Raw genomic sequence first — 22,799 nt, forward strand, 5'->3', positions numbered from 1 at the left:
TGGCCAGGTTTCTCCACTGTGAAGTTAGTGTTTTCCCTTTTGTAGTATCCTGTGGGGAAAGAGCTTGAGACCATATACAAATCCTGCGTCTCATTAAACTTTCACCCACTGTTTTAGCATCCATTGATGATCCTCCCTGGCACGATTATTACTATGGTGGCTCCAAATGGTATTTTCTATTCCATTATCCCTTCTACATTCATTAGTCAATATCATATCAAAAGGAAGAGCTTTCCCTTCTCCCTATGTACTTATTTTTTTTATTTACATGATTATATCCATATGCACTTGTGGATTCTTACTTTAGGCTATGATTATAATAGAATAAAGTAAGAATAGTTATAATTCAGTAATATCATCATCTTAGATTTGTCCAGTGGGAGCCTGCTCAAGCTAAGTATCTTTTGTCCTTTTTTTTTTTTTTTTTTTTTTTTGCTGTACGCGGGCCTGTCACTGTTGTGGCCTCTCCCGTTGCGGAGCACAGGCTCTGGACGCGCAGGCTCAGCGGCCATGGCTCATGGCATGTGGGATCTTCCTGGACCAAGGCACGAACCCACGTCCCCTGCATCGGCAGGCGGACTCTCAACCACTGCGCCACCAGGGAAGCCCTCTTTTGTCTTTTTGATATGTTCCTATGATTCTTTGAGCACTTCCTCACTGTCTGGCAGAATAATATGTTTTGGGCACATCTTGTATCTTGAACTGTGAAACTGGCCATTTCTCTGTGGAGCTCTGGTTCCTTTTAGTGGAGAATGGCATTTGGAATGCCCAGATCTGGGCGCTGGGTGAGCGTCAAGACTCTCTTAGCGGATGGAATGGGGCGCGCCAGCATTAGCCATGTGGCACTTCAGCCTTCACACCAGTGCGTTCTCACACCAGTTCTGGGTCTCAGTTGACTGCTAAGCTACACGTACGAAAAATCATGTGTTTGTTCTGGGAGGTGGATTACAAGTGACTGATTTTCTTCTTTTTTTTTTTTTTTTGGCCATGTCACGTGGCTTGCAGAATCTTACTTCACAGACCAGGGATCAAACCCACGCCCCCTGCATTGGGAGCACAGAGTCTTAACCACTGGGCCGCCAGGGAAGTCCCTTCATTTTAAAGATGTATGTATTCATGTCCCCTTGCTACTGTAACAAACTACCACAGACTTAGTGGCTTAAAACAACACACATTTATGATCATATAGTTGTGGAGGTCAGAAGTCTGAATGGGTTTCACTGGCCTGCAGTCAAGGTGTCTGCAGGCCTAGGTTCCTTCTGGAGGCTCTAGGGGAAACTCCTGTTCCCTTGCCTTTTCCACCTTCTAGAAGCCGTTTGCATTCCAGGCTAGCGTCCCCTTCCTCCATCCTGAAAGCCAGCAATTGCTTCACTCTGACCTGTGCTTCTGTCCTCACATTTCCTGTGACCCTGACTCTCCTGCTTCCCTATTCTGAGGACCTCTGTGGCTGCACTGTTCCCCGCTGGGTGATGCAGGATAATCACCTTCTCATGATCCTTAACTTAATCACACCTGCAAAGTCTCTTCGTTTTTTGTTTTTTGTTTTTTATGGGGGGGGGGCTTTAACATGTGCACAGGTTGTGGGTGGACATCTTTGGAGGCCCATTATTCTATTCAGTGTATTTTATCTATTGTTAAATCATGAACACAAATTACTGTGGTAATAAAAACGTTGTAAGAAAGAAGGGCCAAAGGGACAGCTGCCCTCAGTGCTCACCCCTGCAACTCTTGATGGCATCTGCCTCCGGCTCCTGAAGCATCCCTCCACTTTGGCCAGAGGGCAGCAGAGACAGGAACTGGTGACAAGGTGGCCCAAGCTGGCCATATGCACTTTGCAAAGGCAAAGCTCCAGGGTCACCGCCCAGGTGAATGGCTCCGGCCTCGGTAGGGGCTCTCCTTCCGACCCCCAGCTCCCCGGAGAGAGACGTCCCCTCTTTTCGGGTCTCTGAGATTCCTCAGGCTGGCATGCATTTTAGTGGCAAACTCAGAGGACACTGTGGGGCGCCTGGGACTCGGTTTCCATTTGAGTGGCTGGATTGCAATCACGCGATGGAGGAGTTTAGCTTATCTCCGTGCATCTCCTGCAGGAAGCGTCCGCACGGCCGTCTTCCTTCGCAGCCCCTCGGCTTGCTAGCCCCGACCCAGCCTGCCCTGCGAACTGTGCCCACCCCACCGGGCAGGGGTCCCACGTGATCCCGGACCCCCCCCCCCCCCCCGCCCCGCCTCCGATCTAGCTCCTGGTCGCCTCTCTTCTGCTTTCTCCGCGACCCCCAATCCCTACTTCTCTGGACCCTCCTATTTGCTTTTCTCCGTAATACAAATATTGCCCTTTTACGAACCTCCCGCCCCCTGCAGGCCCTTCGATTCTGAGCCAGGTCTCGCTGCGAGAGTCAGGACGGATTCCGCTGACTCAGCGCCCCTTTCCCTGCGGGCCCTCCGCTTCCTCCTCGAGTCCCCGGCGGCCCTTGCGGGACCTCGCGCCCACCCGAGGACACCGCCCCTCTCGGGCCCGGCGGCGACCCCGGAGGGACAGGATCCAGGGGTGCCGCCCCTTGAGAAGCCCTTTCTGGGCTGGGGGTGCGGTTATGGTTGGTTTCGGGGTCTCCTAGGATGGCTGGGATTGCGCCTGGGGTCGAACAACTTTGTTAGTGTCGCGTGCCACCCTTTCCCTCGGACTGCAGCCCCTGGAGCTCGGCAGGGGTGGAGGGCCCCCCTGGGGCCCTGCCTGGCAACACGTGCGCGCGTCCCCTGGGGGTGCAGCTAGAGACTCCTCACCCACCCTCTGCCTCCCCTAACCCCCTCCCACAGCACCTGAGCGGGAAGAGGGAAAAGGGAAAAGGGAGCCTTGCAGAAAAGGTGGCAGGGGCCGAGAGCAGGAGGCTGTTTCCCAGGCGATCTTCTTGCACTTAGGACAGAAATGGCATACCATATCCATCCCTCTAAGGACTAGAATACCCATCCTCAGTGCTCAAAGAACAATTATTTTTAACCTCTTTATTGAGATACAACTCACATTACCATGCCATTCGTCCAAAGTGTACGCTTCCACGGTTCATACATTCACAGGGCTGTGCCATCGCCACCACAATCAGTTTTACAGCATTCTCCTTTCTGTAAAAAGAAAACTATTCCCACGAGCAGTGGCTCCCCATTCCTCCTCTCCCCCCAGCCCCTGGCAACCTCTAATCCGATTTCTGTGCCTATAGATTTGACTATTCTGGACCTTTCATGGAAAGGAAATCGTTATACTATGTGATCTTTTGTGGCTGCCTTCTGTCACTTAGCATAATGTTATCAAGGTCCATCAATGTTGTAGCATGGGAGAGTAATTCCTTCCTTTTTATCACCAAATAATATTCCACTGTGTGGGTACGGAGCATTTTATTTCTCCATTCATTAGTTGGTAGACATTTGGATCATTTCCACTTTGGGGCTATTATGAATAATGCTGCTGTGAACATTTATGAGTACGTTTTTGTGTGGACATATGTTTTCAGTTCTCTTGGTTATATTCCTGGGAGTGGAATGGCGGGGCTGTATGGTGACTCTGACATTTCAAGGAACCGTCCAAGACCTGATTTTAGCTATTTGGGAAAGAGGGAGGTGGGGCTAGGTCAGAAAGCAACCAAACAGGATAACTACCTCCCAGCTGATGACAGAGAGCCTTCTGTACAGAAAGCCTACCCTGTGGAGACCTACGAGAGGAACTGCTCCGTATGCTGAGAGGAATAAGACCCAGCTCAGAGAGGGCTCGGTCCAGTGAGGACACCCTCCTCCCGGTGATGGAGACGGAGACAGACATCCCAACTCCCAGCCGTCACCCTTTCACACGGAGAGGGCAGAAAGCCAGGGGAATGCCCAGCGGTGGCTGTTTGGGGTGGGGAGGGTGTGGGGAGAGGGCGGCTTTACAGCTGAGATAACATCTGCGTCCACCTCCAAGAGACTTTGCAGCAGAGAGGGGGAGCAGCATGGGTTAAAACCCAGCCGTGTGAACGTGCTTGACGCACTTGGCTGTGAGAAAAGCAGGACAGGAGTGGGGCAGACAGGCCCAGGAGGGCAAACTGAAGCCTGACTTCGATGCCACGCTAGGGAGTTTGGACTTGAACCTTTAGGCCCTGGGAGCCACCCAGGACTTGGTGCTGGGAAGGGTGGTCAGCCCACGACCCGGAGCCAAGCTTTTGGAGGAGGGGAGGGAAGGAGGCCTGAAGCCGGGGGTCTGGGTGGAGGCTGCTATAGGAGAGAGATCGGGAAAATGTCGGGGCAAAGACCGGACGTGAGGGTGGGGAAAGGGGGGAGGAGGTGTATGGGAACCCTGATGGGACTGCGGGAAGGTGGGAGGTGGTGAGGGAGAGGGAGAGCCACCGCAGTCATAAGGTTTAGTCCTTTCTTCCAGGGAGAAAGAATGGCTACGACCTGGACCGCGCCCAGGGCATGTACAGTTGCTAAACGCTTTTACTGTGTGCTTCTTCCCACTGAGCTCCAATAAGGAAACAGCTTCAGATGAAAACGCAGCTTCTGTGGGTTCGGGAGAAAGCCTTCACTATTCGTCCCCGCGGAGGGGAGCGGAGCTGCCCATTACATGCCTCCCGCCCCTGGCACACACAGCGCCCCAACCCCCCGCCCAGCCCCACTTCTGCAAACCCCTCCGGGCTCCTCCTAGATGGCTATTTAAGGGCCACCCTAGGGTCATCAGAAGTGTGAAAAGGAAATACTTGTCTCCAGAAGCCATTCTTTTTCTTCCTTCTTTCCTTGTTTCTCTGTTTCTGTGCCTCTTCTCTCTACTCCCCTGTTCTTCTGTAAGAACTCAGAACTCCAGCTGCCAGTGTCTCTGCAGGGCCCGTTCCCAGGGTGGTGTGGCTTCCCCGCCAGCCCTAAGGCTCAGGTACAGGCTGAGGGTTGCAGAAAGAGCCCCTGACTCAAGGGATCAGAGGAAAAAAAACGTTCCCTAAGGATGCATGCGGGCAGAAAATCTGGGCTGGGGGCAACAGAGGAGCAAGCCAAAGCCCTTCCAGGATGCTGACGTTCCTGGTAAGAGTCATAGCACGCTTCATTACTTACCCTTGGGGGGTCAAGTTTGAGGTAGGGAGAACGGCTAGTGCAAAGGCTTTGAAGTGGAAGAAAGCACGATGAACTTGGTGAGGTTGAATAACGGGGGCAGGTGTGGAAGCAGTTCCCAACTTTGATATTCTTGCATGCCACTTTCTTCCCAGGGAATTTCTGGAATCAGCCCAGACTGCAGAGGTGGTCAGATGTCGGTGTAGCCCTGGTCCTCATGCAACTGCCGCTCCTTACTGCCAGAGTGTGACAGGTTTGGCAGCCTGCGGTGACAGGAGGGCCAGGTCTGCGCTGCAGGCACAAGGGTTATCCTGGCCTTCTCTGTGCCTTCTGCTGCAGGGACCTACCAGCATTACAGCCCTGGTTCACATGCACGTTCAGCTTTGCCCGCATCCTCTTGGCAGTTGGGTCTTTTCATAATTCTACAACACTGTGAAATGTTTAGACATCAGGAAACCTAAGGGAGTTGACATACAATTAGATAATAATAGTACATTTAAAAATAGCTGATGGATTCGCATTACTTTTCTCTTAGTTGATGGTTAAAATCCCCATAACCATCAGGGTCAGATTTCTCTGGCTCATCTATAAGTGGTTTCTGAGAGTTTTAAGTAAGGATTAACTGCATCAAAGCTGGAATGAATACAAGCTTCTGATCCAAAATAGATCTTTAGTCTAATTTCATCCAGGTTACAGTCTCAGAGCCAAGAGCTAATTTAATTAATGTTTATATGAGCTTTAAATGTTATTAACAATAGTGTGGTGCATTGTGACAGTCATGGCCCCCACAAATGGTGTCCTGTGTCCTCATTCCCTTGCAGTGTGACTTTGCTGCTCTTCCCTAAGTCAAGAGGTGACACCTGTCTCTCCACCCCTTGACTCTGGGCCGGCCTCCTGACTTGCTTTGGCTAATGGAATGCAGCAGAAGTGACACTGTGCAACCTCGGAGACTAGGTCTTCAGAGGTATTGAAGATTTCATTCGCAACCTCTTGGAGCAGATAGAGACCATGTGGAGAGAGAAGCCCCACCAGCAGCCCAAACAAGGTCCCAGGATGTGAATGAGGCCATCTTTGACTCCAGCCTCAGTATCTCCACCAGCAGTCTGACCTGGGGAGACCAGCAGAAACTTGAGAAACAATACCTTGTTGTTTCAAGCCACTAAAGTTTAGGGACATTTGTTACGCACAAAAGATAACAAATATAACTCGTATCCTAAATGGTGGCAGAATGGAGTCCTTTCCCATGAAAACAGACCTCATCCCTAAAAACAAATGAGACATTTCCTCACTTTCTGGAATGGTACGGTAGAGTTTTCACCTTTGAAAGCAAGCAAGCAAGCAAGCAGGGTTGTTCAGGAAAGTCTTTGTGTTGAGGTTTGAAAGCCAAAATATAATAATGTTTATCCATTTTTTAAAAAATTAAGTTTTATTATTCAGACTAAGAGCTCGTTAGGGAGAAAGAAAAAGAAATTGATAAATGCATCCCATGATTGCCTCTCATTTGTCCTGGTCGGTGCTTTGTTGGCTTCCAACTCGGAGGAGTTGGACCTGCCCTCCTAGCACCTGACGCTGAATTAGCAAAATTCTGCTCTCCCTTTCTGTCCCATTTCCTTGCTGATGCCTCCTTCACAGCAGCTCTCACCGCACTAGATACACGGTATCTCTCCCCCCTGACATCACGACCTTTTTCACTTGCAGGCATTTGAATTAAAATGCATCTTCCTATACCAGGTTCATGTGCCAGATGCACAAATGCTGAGATGCGGAGGCTTGCAGCACAGAAAGTGTTTATTCACGAGACAGCCGCGCGAGGAGATGGGAGAACAAGTCTCAAATCTGCCTCCCCAAAGGCGAAGGGCTTGAGATTTTTATGGGATAAAAAATCAGAGTGGCCTGAGGTGTGGGGAAAGAGGATCAAGGCCAAGAAAAAGGTGAAGGAATAGGTGTTCTATAAAGGTGTATCTGAGTTACATGCTTCTATGGGATGCATGTTCAGAAAATGGCAGTGTTATCCTGATCGAATTTGGAGAACTGTCCAATTTCTGAAAAACAACTTAAGCAACCATTACCATAGTGACCCCATAGGTCAGAGGTGTCATCTACTTGTGATATATTGTCTAAGCTACATGAAGCTTGGGGGGAATGCGGTTTGCAAGGACAATTAAATCGAGCTAAGTCGGTGAAGACAGGTTACAGAATATTACTCATTAAGCAAGTTATAGTAAAAGGGATATAAGTGAAGACTCCTGCCCTCAGTTTCAGGATTTCAGGAAGGACCTCTTTGCTCTTTCACTGAAAAAGAAACACGTGATGACAATACTCCTTTCATGGGGTTCTCTTGAAATTAAGGAATTTGATAACAGGATTTATTCCCTTTTTCACCAGAATACTGGGCAACAAATACCTAGAGAAAAAGATCCAGGTACGGAATTACTGTTTATCCTTTTTTATATTTGTCTCTTTACATATTTTAAATTATTTTAAATATACATACTGTAAAATACACATTTGATTTTGGTACACAGCTCTGTGCATTTTAACATACGTGTAGATATGTGTATCCACTACACAATCAGATTAAAGAACAATTCCAACACCCCAGAAAATTCTCTTGCATGCTCTTTTGTTGTCAACCCCTCTCCCAATCCCCAGCCCCTGGCAACCACTGGCCTGTTCTCCCTTCCTACAGTTTTGCCTTTCCAGAATGTTGTATAATGGAATCATGTACTATGTAACTTTTTGAAACTGGCTTCTTTCACTCACCCGTTCATGTTTTTGAGTGTGCAATATTGTAATTTATACATATTTGTTCACTCAGATGACCAACTATAAATTTCTCATGTATATATTTGGGCTTCCTCCATAGTTTCTGGCTTACAGCTCCCAAAATCCTTAGAATTTCCTGAGTCATAAGAGCAAGGGGGAAAACAAAAGAGTAAGGGAATAATAATTGGTCTCTTATCCTCCTGAAATTTCAGGAATTTCAGTTCCTGAAATTCTTCAGGGAAGGTGACTTTTGAGTCCCACCCAAGATTGGGGCCCTGATACCAGGAGAATCAATTAAGGGATCAGAAGGTTGGAACTTTCATCACCACCACCCCCCAACCTCCAGGGAGGGGAGAAGGGGCTGGAGGGTCAACCATTAGCCAACAGCCAATGGTTTAATCAATCGTGCCTATGTAATGAAGCCTCCATAAAAACCCAAAAGGACAGGATTCAGAGAGCTTTTGGGTTGGTGAACACGTGGAGGTTGGGGAGAGGGCCTGGAGTGTGGAAGCTCCATGCCTTTCCCCATGCCTTGCCCTATGTATCTCTCCATCTGACTGTTGATTCCTAACAAGCCAGTAATCTTGTGAGTAAATGGGTTTTCCTGAGTTTTGTGAGCTGCTCTAGCAAATTAATGGAACCCAAGGAGGGGGTCATGGGAACCCCTGATTTATAGCCAGTTGTTCAGAAGCACAGGATGCAACCTGGACTTGGGATTGGCATCCTGAATTGGAGGGGGTCGTTAGAACCTCCAATTTGTAGCCAGTTGGTCAGAAGCACAGGCTTCCACTGGCGTCTGAAGTGGAGAGTGGTCTTGTGAGATTGAGCCCTTTACCTGTGGAATCTGGTTCCATCTCCAGGTAGATTTAGTTGAATTCTTGGACACCCTTACGGGCACCCAAGAATTGCTCGTTGATACGGGGAAGCATCCATACACAGACGTGCACCACACACACATTGGAGTTGGGTCCAGGAACCCTTTGCAAGGTGTATAAATAATTTGTTCCCTTTTCTATGTGAGTAGTATTCCATTGTATAAACGTACCATTGTTTGTTTATCTGTTCACTCACTGAAAGATATTTGGGGGACTTCCCTGGTGGTCCAGTGGTTAAGAATTTGCCTTCCAACGCAGGGGATGTGGGTTCGATCCCTGGTCAGGGAGCTAAGATCCCACATGGCACGGGGCAACTAAGCCTGTGTGCTGCATCTACTGAGCCTGCGTGCCACAACTAGAGAGAAGCCCGCACACTGCAACGAAAGATCCCACGTGCCGCAACTAAGATCCAATGCAGACAAATAAAAATAAAAATAAATAAAATAAAATAAAAAGATATTTGGGTTGTTACCAGTTTGGGGCAATTATGAGTAGAGCTGCTATAAATGACTCTTTATTTAAATTCATTAACTGTAATGTTATTTATTTCAAAACTGCTTTATCAGCAGAAATATTAAACTGTAGTTTATGACACTTTAATTTTATTTGAAGTGTTTATTCTAGTAATTTGAGGGTAAATTAACATTTCTCTTGTATTCACTTTTATTACATAAATATAGATTATTAAATAACTATCATGACTTGTCCCCACAAATCATGACAAGGCAAAGATCAAATCCATATAATGGATACAAATAAAGTAAAATGGTGGTTTGGAGCAGGGCAGTTTTACACATGATCTGAAGATGGAGAGATAGAAGTTAAAATTTTTAGAAATTTGATGCACTTCGGTTGGACCTTAGAAAGTATTCAATATATTGGCAGCCAGAAATGGATAAGCGAAGGCATGGATTTGTGGATAAGTTTTTGTCATCCTTGAGGGTAGTTTTGGGTACAGAAAGAACTGTGTGGATGTTTATTTTAGCTTTACATTTTAATTTCCCATATATGAAAGTTACAAATCCTAAATCCTTATTCTCTTATTAGTTATTAAAGTTCAGTTTACAGATCTCATTCTTCTTATTATACATCTAGTAAACCTGAGACATCAGTTGAAAGAGGTTTTTGGATTTACTAAGTTCATGAACCATCTTCAGCTCTTTTAAACAACATTTATACATGTAATGTAACTGATTTTCCTTTAAAGTATTTTTGTTGCCCAAATTAACAACAAAAAAATTCCTGAATACTACATAATTATAGGAAATCTAATAAATTAATTTACAAAAGAAGCAAAGCTTAAGTTCTCTTAATCCTTTCAGTATGATGAATCAACCTAGTAAGACTCCAGCTTTGAATCACAAATCTAAATTAAATATTTAGTTACACATTTTAAATTGGTGATAAATGGCTGACCTTCTAATTGGTCAAATTCTATTAAATATTCCAAGAACATAAAATACCAAATATGCACAAATCTTACCTGAGAAATTTCATGTTAATACTACAGCTTTGACTTTCATAAAGTTTTGATATTTAATTCTAAATCTTCCCCTATTAAAAGGTATTTACCCAGAGGAAAGGATGGTTACCATTCCAGTTAACTGAGGCTACTCAGGCCGGGGGCTTCAGACAAACATGAGTCCTGATGCTGCAGACATTTAGAATGGAATAGAAATCTCTGCCTGACAGTCATGCACAGCCCTTTCCACAGCTGTTTTGTGATAATTCAATACAATTGACCCTTGAACAACATGGGGGTTGGGGGTGCCAGCCCTACTCCCACCCCACCCCTCTGTCAAAAGTCTGCAAATTGATAAATGACTCAACCAAGGGCAGGAAGCTGAAACAGTTTGGGTAGGATCAGGACTCAAGCCCTAGTTCTTTTGATACATACTGTGATCTCTAATCAAACACAAACTTCCCCATACTTCATTGTACCACGTGGAACAAGATTTTTAGTAAAGGAGCCAAGTGATCAAACTTAACATGACTCACAGTGGGACACCTAACGTTATGTTCCTCCTGATGTCCTAGAACATAAAGTTCTTCAGACTCTTGCCAAAAATGTTTAACCTGAACTACATCAACCCTTTAAACTTACCTTCCAGTTCACAGGAAATACAGGGGAGGGTAGTTAAATGGACACTGTATTAGTTAGCTATTGCTGAGCAACTAATTACCCCAGACCTAAGCTACTTAAACAACAATGAACAGTATCTCACACAGTGGTCCAAGAGAAGGCAAGGAGAAAGCCCCAATGCCTCATATGAACTAGACTCAGAAGGCACAAGCTGTCACTTCTGTCATATTCCATTTATTAAAAGTGAGTCAATAAGGACAGCCCACACTCAAGGGGAAGTTCCATCTTTTGAATCGGGAGAATCAAAGAATTTGTGAACATATTTTAAAATCACCACAGGGGTGATTTTAGTTTAAAAAAGATAAAGAAAGCAGAAGAAATGTGTGAATCCTGATTGGATCCTGGATTTTCTAAAAAGTCATAAAAGTCATTTTGAGGACAATCATGCTTAGTGAAACAAGTCAGACAGAAAAAGATAAATACTGCATGCTATCACTTATATGTGGAATCTAAAATAATAAAACAAACTAGTGAATATAACAAAAAAGAGGGCTTCCCTGGTGGCGCAGTGGTTGAGTCCACCTGCTGATGCAGGGGACACGGGTTCGTGCCCCGGTCCGGGAAGATCCCACATGCTGCTGAGTGGCTAGGCCCATGAGCCATGGCCGCTGAGCCTACGCATCCAGAGCCTGTGCTCTGCAATGGGAGAGGCCACAACAGTGAGAGGCCCATGTACCGCAAAAAAAAAAGAGAAAGAAACAGACTCGCAGATATAGAGAACAAACTAGTGGTTACCAGTGGGGAGAGAGAAGAGGGAGAGGCAAGATAGAGGAAGGGGATTAAGAGGTAAAAACTACTATGTATAAAATAAATAAGCTACAAGGATACACTGTACAGCACAGGGAATATAACCAGTATTTTATAATAAGTATAAATGGAGTATAATCTTTAAAAATTGTCAGTCAGTATGTTGTACACCTGAAACTTCAGTAATATTGTAAATCAACTTTACCTCAATTAAAAAAAGGTAAGACACAATGATATGTTGTCTACTAAAGACTCACTTTAGTTGTAAAAACACGAAGATGGTTGAAAGTAATGGGAAGGAATATAGGCACCTTGCTCACATAAGCTTAAAAAACTGGTATTACTATATTAATATTACTCAAGTAGACTTCAAGACAAAGAGTTTTGTCTGAGATAAAGAGAACTATTTTATTATGATCAAAAGATTGTCAATAGAAAAACATAAAAATCCTAAGTGTGTGTGCATCTAATAAAAAGAGCTTCAAATACACGAAGTAAGCATTGACAGTATTGAAAGGAGAAATAAATCCACAGTGAGACTGAGACAAACATCCCTCTCTCAAGATGCTTATCTGCTGAAAAAAAAAGTAAACAAAAATTAGTAAATGTATAGAAGATTTCAATAGCATTATTGACCAGTTTGATCTAACAAACATTTATAGATTGCAAAAAGAAAAAGAAAAAAGCCATAAAAGTCATTTTGAGAACAACTGGAAAACTTGAATATGAAACAAATATTAGATGAATTAAGGAATTATTAATAATTTTCATAGATATGACAGTGGCATTGTGGTGATGTGGAAGAAGATTTTTATTCTTAGAGAAGCACACAGAAGTATTTATCAATGAAATGTCATGAAGTCTGCAACCTGTTTTTAAACAGATCAGAAAAAAAAGAGATAAAACACATGAGACAAAGTATTAACACTTGAATCTCAGTAGAGAATACAAATTATTCATTGTACTGATTTTTGACCTTTTCATACTTTCAAAATTTTTCAAAATAAAAATAGGTAAATATATTAGGATAGTTTGGTGTCAAATTAGGGGTGAGTTTCTCAAATTCAAGACTGAGGAATTAGGTTGTCATCCTTGGTTTGCCAGAAGGAAAAGGAGACCCTCTGCTTTTAGTAAATGCTCTTCTTTTGTCTAATATTCCTGGCAAGTGGGTACCACAGTAGCTTCAAGGAACTCTCTTCCTGTATGAGACACAGGAAGAAATCCCTGGTGTATATGTGGGGCTCCGTCTGCAAAGCCAGGCAACAAAACCACTTTGAAGACATTAAAGACACTCTGGAGAAGCAGAGCCAAGCAGAAATTGATGTCAAGGAGAAAAGCCGGTGTACTTTACAAAAAGCAGAAGTTCCAGGGCCTTCCGTGAAAGTCTGAGAAGGAAGAGTGGAGGAGGTAAGGAGGTGGGGAAGGAGAGCCCCCTCAAACTTCCAGCCCAGGATTTCAAAGAAAACCACCAAGAAGCCTCTGTTAGACACTGAGAGACTCTGGAAGAAAAGGAGGGGAGAATTGTGTTTGAGGTTAACAAACGAAGGTCTCAGGTTTATGCCTCTGTAGGCAGATAGAATGGGTGTCCCGGAAGAAGAGAACCAGACATACTGTCTAACACAGGGGTCCCCAATCCCTGGGCTACGGATGGGTACCAGTCTGTACAGCAGGAGGTGAGCGGCAGGTGAGTGAGCAAAGCTTCATCTGTATTTACAGCCGCTCCCCATTGCTCACATTACCGCCTGAGCTCCGCCTCCTGTCAGATCAGTGGTGGCATTAGATTCTCAAAGGAGCATGAATGCTACTGTGAACTGTGCATGTGAGGGGTCTAGGCTGTGCACTTCTTATGAGAATCTAGTGCCTGATGATCTTTGAGGTGGAGCTGAGGCGGTGATGCTAGCGCTGGAGAGTGGCTGCAAATACAGATTCTCATTAGCAGAGTGGTTTGACTGCACAGAGACCCTAATATATAAATTGCTTGCAGACTCATATCAAAACCCTATCAGTGAGTGGCAAGTGAAAACAACCTCAGGGCTCCCACTGATTCTGCATTATGGTGAGTTGTATAATTATTTCACTATATATTACAATGTAATAATAATAGAAATAAAGTGCACAATAAATGTAATGCACTTGAATCATCCCGAAAGCATCCCCCCCATCCCCAGTCCGTGGAAAAATTGTCTTCCACGAAACCAGTCCCTGGTTCCAAAAAGGTTGAGGAGGCCATTTTGGCCTAAGCCATTTTGTGATCTAAGCCTGTCTACAATGCCTGCCTTTGACCAGGCCAGGGAAATAACTTAATCATATCAGAGACAATAAATCAGTTATAAGGACTCCCAGTTCTGTTTGAAGGTTAGGATTAGCCTGAAGCTCACTCTTGTGCCATCTTGCAGGATCCAAACCCCCTTGAGCCCTCAACCACCAGAATAACTGGAAGCTAGGGAATGATGATGCTGACCTCTGCTGACCCTTGAGACTTCAGTCAACCAGAACCTGGACTCTGTCAATCTCTTCCCCAATTCTAGACTGAATTCTCCTCTGCCCAAGTCCCCTTGTGAATATGCATATACCCTTGGCTTAAAACTTCCCCAAGTTTGCTCTTGGGGAGACACTGCATTGGGAAATATCCCTGGTGTTTTCCTTACTCGATGCAAGTAATAAATCCTATGTTTCTCTGTTCTTCGGCTTGGTTGTCTTTTGTGGCTTGGCATTCTCCAAGAGGCGAACCGAGTGTTTGGGTAACATCTTCGAAAGAAGACTACATCCCCTATTTTAGAATACTCAAAGGGAATCCTACATATAGAATTTGAGGTTAATAGTAGAATAAGTTAATAAAACATTATTTCGACATCCCATAATGATTTAATAACTCTTATTGACACCAAAACATTTCATCCATTTAATAACATGTGGTATTATTTTTAGCAACTAGATATTGATCTAAAAATCACATTTTATTGAAGTACATTAGAAGCAAGTAGATAAAGTCAGAATGTGGGAACTTCTACAGCAGCGGTCCCCAACTTTTTTGGCACCAGGGACCGGTTTCATGGAAGACAATTTTTCCATGGATGGGGGAGATGGGGGATAGTTCAGGCAGTAATACAAGCGATGGGGGGATGGTTCAGGCTGTAATGTGAGCAATGGGGAGCAATGGGGAGCAGCAGATGAAGCTTCACTTGCTCACCGCCACTTGCCTCCTGCTGTGTGGCCTGGTTCCTAACAGGCCATGGACCAGTGCCGGTCTGTGGCCCAGGGGTTGGGAACCCCTGTTCTACAGGATAACAACCCAATGGGGAGACTATTCTAGATAAAAGAATGTTAAGAAAAAAGATAATCTCAAAACTTGGAAATAGAAAAGTGATGATTTAGTGTCCTGTTTTTTCAATGTCACGCTGGGGCATTGCCTAACATGCTAGGGGCGTGCACCTTCATTTCAGGCTATTTAAGATTAATGAAGGTATTTCACAGTTCTGTGAATAAAGATGACAACATGTATAAAACAGAGTGATGCAGATGATTCTTATCTGATAGCAACTGGGATTAATTTTGTCTGGTAGAGATGCAAGTGATTTCTATTTGGTAGCAAAGATCATCAAAAAGATTTTGATTTTAATTTTTATTTTCTTGGAGGTTGTTAACCAGTTTTACAAAAAAAATCTAACTTAGCAATCATTTTCTGATGCCTCAGTTTCTCAAAGTTTCTTTTAACCAATTTAATCATCTTGCTGCTTCCCTTATTACTGAGTTAATTAAATACTTAATACCTAGTTCCTTTATGTTTATAGGAGACTCGGGTTTTGCCTTTTAAAAAATTCTATGTTGAAAAGAGACTTGAAAAACAGAACACCAAATGCAATAGGGGGACCTTGTTTAGATCCTGTTCTCTAACAAACCGGTTGTAAAGACATTTTTAGGGAGATGGAGGACATTTACAAGATGGTCTAAGCATTAGATGATATTAAGGAGTAAGTGATAATTTTCTTAGGTGTAAAGATGGCATTGTGGTATGAAGGAAAAGATTATATCTATATCTATATATATTTAAGTGTATGAGTTATCTAGTGCTGTGTAACAAATTACCCCAAATTATGCTATTTTAAAATGTAGGTTTTATTATTATTTACGTATGGCAAGGCCAATAGATCAGAATATGAGTGCCATTGAAAATACAGTTTTCTATACTCCTACATCCCAAGAGAAGGGAGCACACTACACCACACCACAGGTGAGCTACATGGGGAAGCACCTGGGTCAGTCTGGAGGCAGAGGGACTGAGGGGAACATGTGGGCATGAGACTTTGTTGTGGTTTCTATGGGAAGGGACAGGCAAGGCAGGGAAAGCGGGCTTAGGATTGTCTAGTCTGAAAAATTTCAGTGGACTCTGGGGCATGGGGGCTATCTCTAGTTGTCTGGTCCCTGGCTATGCGGTCACTGGTACAGGTAGATAGTGGCCCAGAGTGTGAGAGCCTGATGGAGGAGGTGGTTGGGGTGTGGGCTCTGGATTAACTGGTTTGCTTATGAAAGCTATGTTCTCTTTTTAAATTTTTAATGTTTTATACAATTTTTAAAGGTTAAACTCCATTTACAATTATTACAAAATACTGACTATATTCCCTATGTTGCACAATACATCCTTGTAGCCTGTTTTACACCCAATAGTTTGCATCTCCCACTCCTCCATTCCTATATTGCCCCTCCTCCCCTCCCTACTGGTAACCACTAGTTTGTTCTCTATATCTGTGAGTCTGCTTCCTTTTGTTATAGTCACTCGTTTGTTGTATTTTTTAGATTCCATGTATAAATAATATCATATAGTATTTGTCCTCTGTCTGACTTATTTGATTTAGCACAATGCCCTCCAAATCCATCCATGTTGCTGCAAATGGCAAAATTTTATGGCTGAGTAGTATTCCATTGTATGTATACCACATCTTCTTTATCCATTTATCTGTTGGTGGATACTTAGGTTGCTTCCATATCTTGGCAATTATAAATAATGCTGCTATGAACACTGGAGGGCATGTATCTTTTTGAATTAGTGTTTTTGCTTTCTTTGGATGTATATCCAGGAGTGGAATTGCTGGGTCATATGGGTCATATGGTAATTCTATTTTTAGTTGTTTCAGAAACTCCATGCTGTTTTCCACAGTGGCTGCACCAATTTACATTCCCATCAACAGTGTACAAGGGTTCCCTTTTCTCCCCGTCTTTGCTGATATTTGTTATTTGTGGTCTTTTTGATGATAGCTGTTCTGACAGGTGTCAGGTGATATCTCACTGTGGTTTTGATTTGCATTCCCCTGATGATTAGCAATGTTGAGCATCATGTGTGCCTGTGAAAGGCATGTTCTATCCCTGGGAATTGGCTAGCCCTGGGAGGCACAGTCTTTCCAGGCCCCAGAGATAAAAACATCAGAAACACATGGTTAATACACATAGCGACTTTAAAAAATTTAGTATTTCATACAGTTTCCGAGAGTCAGGAATCTGGGAGTGGCTTTTCTGGGTGGCTCTGGCTCAGGGTCTCTCAGGAAGTTACCATCCAGTTGCTGGCCAGACCACGGTCATCTGAAACTTGACTGGGGCCAGAGGCTCTGCGTCCAGAGCATCTGGCCCAGGCATCTTGTTTTCTCTCTGTTGGAAGAGAGCTCCTTGCTGATTTTGGCCAGCGGCCTCAGCTCCTCAGCAAGTGGGCCTCTCCAGAGGGCGGCTGGCTTCTCCCAGAGCAAGTGATCTGACAGTGAGTGAGAGAGTTAAGCCACACTTATAAAAATAAATAAGTATCAGAAATGACATACCATCACTTCTGCCGTATGCTATTGGTCAGACAGATTAACAGTGGTCTATTGTGGGGGAAAGGGCTGCACAGAGTATGAATACCAGGAAGCAAGGTTCACTGTGGGCCAATTTGCAGACCACCACGGTCCACCAAAAATTCATATCCTTCCCACATGCAGAATACAGTCAACCCCTTCCAGAGTCCCCAGAAATCTCATCCTATTGTAGCATCCGCTCAATGTCCAGCATCTCATAATGTAAATAATGTAAATCAGGTCCGGGTAAATCAGGTCTCATAATGTAAATCAGGTCTATAAATTTATTATAATTCCTTAAATCCAGTTTCTCCAGTACAGTTCTTCTTGACAAATTATCTGCTCCACCCCTCCCCCTCTGTATTAGTCAGCTCAGGCTGCTATAACAAAATACCACAGACTGGGGGGCTTAAACGACAGACATTTCTTTCTCCCATTTCTGGAGGCTGGAAGTCCAAGATCAGGGTACCTGCATGGTTGAGTTCTGGTGAGGACTCTCTTCCTGGCTTGGACCTGGCTGACTTCTTTTTCTTTTTGGCTGACTTCTTACTGTATCCTCACATGGAAGAGAGAGAGACAGAACTAGCTCTCTGGTCTCTTTACAAGGGTACTAATCCCATCATGAGGACCCCACCCCCATGGCCTCATCTAAACCTAATTACTTCCAAAATCTCCACCTCCAAATACCATCACATTGGGGGTTAGGGCTTCAACATGAACTTTAAGGGGACACGAATATTCAGTTCGTAAACCCTCTCCTACTGAACACACAAGGGGACAGACAGAATAACCACTCTAGAAACTCTTGCTGAAAAAGGGAGAAGATGAGAGCATGAAGAAGTTGCTGGTCCATATAGATTCCAAGCCAAGCAAACATCCTAAGTTCCTTAATTATGTCTCAAGTCTTGGGAACCATACTCCAAGGCTTTGGACTGCCCTCTGGGCTCTTGGTTTTTCCCTGTGAGTCATCCTTCCTTTTCCATGAAAGGAAAGGTATCATGCTGTAACATGAAAGGTATCATGTGTTAGCAGCTGAGTAATATTCTCAGCCTGCTTCCTGCCAGTAGCACTTTGAGGGTCCAAAGACCTCTTTTTATTTTGTACTGGCTCTGTCCCTTTCAGTCCAAGTTGGTAATGATTCTGTACATATAATTCTCATAAAAACTTTATGGATTTCCTGCAAATCTCCATGGGATCTACTCCATTAGGCAAAGTCAACACCCCTAAATCTCTTTGAGATGAGCCCTTCTCCACATAGATAGGGCTTCTGCAGACAGCAGAGGGGCAATGATCCGAAGCTTCTAGGAGCACTGTTTTTCTTTTATTTTTTTTTGGCCGTGCCGCTGGCATGCAGGATCTTAGTTCCCTGACCAGGGATCGAACCCATGCCCCCTGCAGTGGAAGCGTGGAGCCCTAACCACTGGACCACCAGGGAAGCCCTGAGGGGCATCATCCTTTGATTGAGAGGGTCTGTGAGTGTCTTGGTCCACTGGGGCTGCTGTAACAAAACACCACAGGCTGGGTAATTTATAAACAACAGACATTTATTCCTCACAGTTCTGGAGGCTGGAATTCCGAGACCAGGGTGCCAGCATGGCTGGGTTCTGGTGAGGGCCCTCCTCCAGGCTGCCGACTTCTTGTGACCTCACATGTGAGGTACACCTTTAAGCTCACAAGCATTCGGGCCACAGCAGCGAGGCACACCTTTACTCTCCTTAGAGGGCCTTTTGTCTGACAAAAGGACTATGGGGTATGGCTTTATATCTTTCTGAAATCTTTTAAAAATTATTTACAGGCACAGCCTAGGGTCTGTCTCTGGACCACAGGTTTTCTGGCAGGGCCCTGAATTTGGACTTTTGCTTGGAAGCCATTCTTTGATTCTAGCATAATTTGTCATCTGGCCCGGCTGAAAACCTTCCAGTCCCAGCTCCTTTCTGCTTAACGACCCTTCCGTTCATTTCTCTCTCTCCTCTGGCATCTTACTATAAGCAACTAGCAGAAAGCAGGCAGCACTGAAAACGTTTTGGCTCCAAATCTCCTTGACTAGATCACGAGTTCATCGGGTGCATTTTCCTCTGTCCACATGACTGCAGGCAACAGCATCACCAGGATCCCTTCCTCCAGTTTCTGACACTTTCCTGCAAGCTCTGACCTGAATCTTTAACGACCTGGACTCTTTAATTCACAGCTTCTTCAAGGTGCTCCAGGCATTTACCGATGCTCTCAACAAAGCCCACCGCCTGGTGCCAAAGCCACTCCCACATTTTGGGTTTCTGTCACAGTACCCCGCCTGCAAAGGTATCCAAATGTGTTCTATCTGTACTACCAATGTAGCCCCAAATTTAGCAGGTTAAAGCAGTAGAAATTATTATCTTGCACAGTTTCTGAGGGTCAGGAATCTGGGACTGGCTTAGCCGGTGGTTCTGACGCAGGGTCTCTCAGGAGGCTCCCATCTAGATGTGGTGGGGTTTGCAGTCATCTGACACTTGACTGGGGCTTGGGGATCTGTGTCCATGAGGCTTTCTTTGCCACATGGGCCTCTCCATGGGGCTACTAGCGACATGGCAGCTGACTTCCCCCAGAGCAAGTGATGAGAGGGAGAGGGAGAGAGAGAAGGCAAGATGCAGCCATGTGTCTTTTGTAACTTAATTCCAGACGAGACAGGCCATCACTACTTCTGTATTCTACTGGACCAACCCTGTACAATGTGGGAGGACACTGTCGGAGGGTGTGAAATCCCAGAGGCGAAATGTCATGTTGTCTATAACCTATATATTTCAGCAAAAAAAAAAAAAAAAAAAAAAAAAAAAAAAAAAAAAAAAGAAATGAAGTAAACTGCAAAAATAGTCACAATAATTATATCTAAATCAGGGGAATATGGGACTTTACTGAGCTTTTCTTTCCATTTTTCTGCATATTTGTACAGTTTCATAGTAAAAAGTGAAAAAAAGCTAACTTAGGCTTTCTGTCTGGGGGTGACAAGATGGCTTAATGGCTCAAGAATCATCTAGAAACCAGCTTTCTTTTCTACCCAGCCTTCCGACCTGCCTTCAGCAGCAATGCCTGCCCTGCACCCAGGACTCAGTGCTTTCCCAGCTGGCTACCTGCAGCTGCATTCAAGGGGTGGGGCTGAGTCAGCAACACCGCCCCAGAAATGGGAACAGATGAACTGCAATACACTCTCCCCCAGGTATTCCTGGGAGATGTTCTCAAACACACCAGCACTTCTGATTTTGTTCCAAAATTTCTTTAGAGGAGCAGTTCCATGGAATACTTTTCCTGACCTTGCCTTCAAGGTCAGTGTTCATACAGGGCTTTAGCAGAGTCTGTGGTCTTGTTTAACTTTGCCCGGTTTGTTAATTCAGCTTGGGTTCACTCAGTTCCTGGAATTTAGTCCCTTATTTCATAATAATAAATAAAATAACTTTGGAGGGATAACCAGCTGTGACTGCTGAGTCACAGCTCTTTATTAAGGAACTCTGTGAAATCCCAGTGTTCACTTATGCTAAGAGTTTCTATAAGAATAGAGCTTTAAAAAAAATTTTTTTTAGAGTTAAATATTAACGTGTGATGAATTTTCCAGAGGAGTTTGGAACTAAAACTGGTGAAGGTGAAAAACATGCCATTTGGGGTGTTGCAAGCAGTTTGTATGTTTTAAGATAGAAGCAAGAATTTATGTTTAGGGCCCACCCTCCGTTGGTTCTGGGTGGTAACACTTTGGTGACTTCTTTGACTTATTCAGATATTTAAAAATTACCTACACATTATTTTGGAGAAATCCCAAGGCATTGAAGTAATTCAGTTGCAGATGTTTCAAACTGGCACGTGAAAGGTTCTGTTTAATGCTAAACCAGTGTATCTCTAGCAGGATAACACCATTGCCTTGGGGAGGACTGGAAGGGTACCCAGCCATGGTGCGATGGCTTGTCAATGTGCCCACTGGGCTAAGCTGATCTATGTTTCCCAGGATTCCCTTTTCTTGTATGTTTCTAGTTTGATGGACCTATAAGATTTATTTTATCCTGAGAGTTGCACCTGCCTTCCTCCAGCCAGGCTTTCCTTGCTGAACCTATAACATAAAATCATGGAAGGTTGACACTGACATGGCCTATACAGATTATCTAGTTCAATTGGGTCCTAAAGTTGGTCCATCGTAAGAGTCATTTGGGGAGTTTGTTTTTTTTTTTTTTTTTTTTGTGGTACGCACTGCTGTGGCCTCTCCCATTGCAGAGCACAGGCTCCGGACGCGCAGGCTCAGCGGCCATGGCTCACGGGCCCAGCCGCTCTGCGGCATGTGGGATCTTCCTGGACCGGGGCACGAACCCGCGTCCCCTGAATCGGCAGGCGGACTCTCAACCACTGCGCCACTAGGGAAGCCCCTGGGGAGTTTTTTTGAAATACGGTTTCCCCAGTGCCACCCTGTAAGATTCTGGTTCAGTAGGTCTGAGCCCAGGACATCTGAATTTTGCAAGTTCCCTAGATGGTTTTGATGGTCAGCCAAGTGGGTTTGCTAGTCACTGTGATTCTCAAAGTATATGGTCCTTGGACCAGGGACACCAGCATCATCAACCACAATCTTGGACCCACAAATTCCTGAGGTTCCCCCGGACCTCCTGAATCAGAGGCTCTGTTTGCGGTCCAGCACTCTGTGGTTTAATAAACCCTCCAGGGGATTCTGATGCGTGCTAAAGTTTGAGAACCAAATCTAGTCTAATCTCTCATTTCATAGTTAAGGAAAACGAGTCTAAGGAGAAGGGACACGTCTTTGGTTTAATGCAAGGAGATGGACACAGGAGGCAGCCTCTCCTTGCACTCAGGTGTTTCGAGCAGAGAACACTCACAGCCTGCCTTGAGAAACCTCAGGTTACTACACTTGTGAAAGCAAGGTTTTCATCAACTAGAAGATGTTACATGATCCAGTGACCCAGTTTGTAGTACAAAATGCCAAAGGAATCATTTTTTTTTTTAGGAGTGCAGGTTAAGGAAAATCAGCACTTAAGCAAGCTTCATGAAGAAGAATTCTGAAAGCTGGAAAGGATTTGCATAAATGGAAAGAGAGAGGGCGGCCCTCTCCCCAAATTGGGGAGACCACAGGGAGGAAGAGGCAGGACAACGGAGATTCCAGCCAGGTTCAGGGGGAAGGTGCACGTTAAGACAAAGAGGAGACTGTGAGAGGGGTCTGGGAGATAGTTTTGGGGAAATAGGTGGGAAAACAGTAAATATAAATTGTTTTTGAATGTTGTGGCAGAGGTGTACTTTATAATATAGCACTGTCTCGTAATATTGGAATCCACTGCACAACTTTGCCAACTGAGACTGATTTGGAGGCAACTTTTTAAAAAATTACTTTTAAGTACGTGCATAAGTTTAACGCTGAGTTGGCAAATTTTGGCA

The sequence above is a fragment of the Delphinus delphis genome, chromosome 3, assembly GCF_949987515.2.
Source record: "Delphinus delphis chromosome 3, mDelDel1.2, whole genome shotgun sequence".
Lineage (NCBI taxonomy): Eukaryota > Metazoa > Chordata > Mammalia > Artiodactyla > Delphinidae > Delphinus > Delphinus delphis.